Source organism: Saimiri boliviensis, chromosome 9 (genome assembly GCF_048565385.1).
Source record: "Saimiri boliviensis isolate mSaiBol1 chromosome 9, mSaiBol1.pri, whole genome shotgun sequence".
Lineage (NCBI taxonomy): Eukaryota > Metazoa > Chordata > Mammalia > Primates > Cebidae > Saimiri > Saimiri boliviensis.
In genome coordinates, this window is record NC_133457.1 from 41,385,437 (window position 1) to 41,388,094 (window position 2,658).

General features: G+C 38.0%; 1 pseudogene; it reads left to right on the forward strand.

Annotated features, from left to right (window-relative positions):
- Positions 1-272: 272 nt before the first annotated feature.
- Positions 273-936, forward strand: LOC104652661 (ribulose-phosphate 3-epimerase-like; annotated as a pseudogene).
- The last annotated feature ends 1,722 nt before the right edge of the window (positions 937-2,658 follow it).

Here is a 2,658-nt window from a genome sequence, read left to right on the forward strand (position 1 = left end):
CAATCATCAACCAGACTGTTACAATTGCTCTGGCACAGTAATGAGAGTAGGAACAGGGGTGTAGGAATTGGAAAGATAAAAGAGGCAGAAGAAAGGGGAACTTCAACTTCATTCTGTGATTGCTTTTTGCATGGAGGGATTACAAGTGATGGCTAATTTCTTAATGTGTTTATTTCTCTTCAAATAAAATGTTAAAATTATGCTATGGAAGAATATTTAAATATACTTTCATAATAGATCAAAAAGACATTATATAAGCCCAAACTACGGTGATGGATTGCAAGACTGGCCCAACTATCCTCAACAGTGGCCTGGCCAATTTAGGGAGCAAGTGTTTCCAGATAATAGACTCTGTGGTTGATTATCTGTACCTGGATGTCATGAACAGGCACTCTGCTCTTTAGGAAGGTCAGCTTTTTGCAGTTTGTTCCCAACATCCCATTTGGCCACACTGTGGTAGAAAGCCTGCAAAATCAGCTAGGTCAGGACCCTTTCTTTGACTGGCATGTGAGAGGATCCAGGCCGTAAACGGTGAGTAAAGCCAATGGCTGCAGCGGGCACCAATCAATACGCCTTTCATCTTGAGGCTACTGAGAAGCTAAGGGCTTTGAGTGAAGACATTTGGGAGGAAGGGATGAATGTTGGCCTTGCCATTAAACTGGGAACTACAGTTGCGTATTCGGCATTGCGAGCTAATAAAATAGATACGGTCTTGGTAATGACAATGGAACCAGGATTTGGAGAACAGAAATTTATGAAAGACATGATGCCAGAGGTTCTCTGGTTAAGGGCCCAGCTCCTATCTTTGGATATAGAGGTGATGGTGAAGTAGGTCCTGACACTGTCCAAAAGGTTGCAGAGGTAGAAGCTCATATGACTGTGCCTGGCAGTGCCATTGTGAGGAGCAAAGACTACAGATCTGTGTCAACCTGTTAAAAAATGTTTGAATGGGAGCTGCTCAGAAATGTTATTATTTTTTTTTCTTTCTTATTCTTCAGTGGCTCAATCTGAAATTGGATGATAGTTATCTCTTTTTAAAAAAAATTTTTTTGAGATGGATTCTCGCTCTATTGCCCAAGCTGGAGTGCAGTGGCACGGTTGTGGCTCACTGTAACCTCCACCTCCTGGGTTCAAGAAATTCTCCTGCCTCAGCCTCCCAAGTAGCTGGGATTACAGGTGCCTGCCACCACACCCAGCTAATTTTTTTTGGTATTTTTAGTATAGATGGGTTTTCACCATGAGGCTGGTCTCTGACCTCAAGTGATCTGTCCTGCTTGGCCTCCCAAAGTGCTGGGATTACAAGTGTGAGCCACTGTGCCCGGCCCTGAAATGTTCTCTTGACTGATGAAAACACAAGGAGCTGAGCGTTTCTGCTCATGAAATCTTTTTACTGAAAAACAGGACTACTTACTGGCAAATCATATTGTAATTGAGGCAGTACTGCTTTTCGGAGCAATTATTTATTCAAATGATTAAAATCTATTGTGCAGAATGTTCTAAGAGGTTAGCAACTGGTGTGTATAACTACATTTTTAGTGATACAATTTGAAGATTAGTGTGGTAAAATACTCAGTTTTTACTGGGAGACTTGATTTTTATAAATAGTAATAATATGGCTGTATTAAAGTTACAAACAGAAATGTGTCTTAATGCCTAATGAGGGCATATTGGCTACTGTATAAACAACTTTTTTTCTGTTTTTCTAAAAGTAATTTTTTGTTGTTTCTCAGCTGTTTTCCCAAAGCAAAGGAAGTCTTTGTTTTTCTTACTTATATGATTTATTTATATGCTTGATAAAATGAGTAGAGTGGAATTTTTAAATATAAACTTGGGTGGAATGGCATATCATATTTTTTGCATGTGAACATTTATTTTTCACTTTTCATCTTAGAGTTGATTAATAAAAACTATAAAACAATATAGGAAGCCCAGGGATTCTAAAATACAGCATAGATTTTATCAGAGTGTTTTCTTCGTCGAAGTGGGTTATTCAGTCCTCCCCATCCCAAGTTTTCTTAGTCTCACCTACCATTCTTAAGGATATTAAATAAGGCTATTGTGTTAGCTCTGAGTAGAAAGGAAAAATAAAGCCTCTACTTGAAAGCAATATTGGATTGAATCCCAACTCTGCCCCTTCTAGCTTTTTGACCTTTATCAAATTACCTAACTTCTTTTGCACTTCTCTTAACTCAATCATACACTGAGCATAATTATAAAAACATAGGGTTCGTGTTGAGAATTATGAGGTAACACTATATATGCAAAGCTTCCATACTATTTCTAGAATTTAGAGGATGTTCAATTCAAAGTGGCCAGCAATATAGAAATTTGTTTTGTGGATTATAAAGTATTTTGATACTTTGTAAAGTATGTCAAAATACTTTATAATCCACAAAACATTAATTTCACTAAATCTGTAAATCACTCCTGTAAGTGGTGATAGGGCAGATGTTTTGGTCCTCATTTAAAAAACGAGGAAATGAAACTCAGCAGTAGGATGGCACCATGGAAAGAATTCAGAAAGGTACAGGATTTCTGGTCTGTACTCTTTTTACAAACAGAGCCCTTGGGAAGTGGATAAGGCAAAAGAAGCTTCTTTTACTTAATAATGTCTTATTTCCAGTCTATCTTTACCCTGCACTTGAACCAGACACCTGA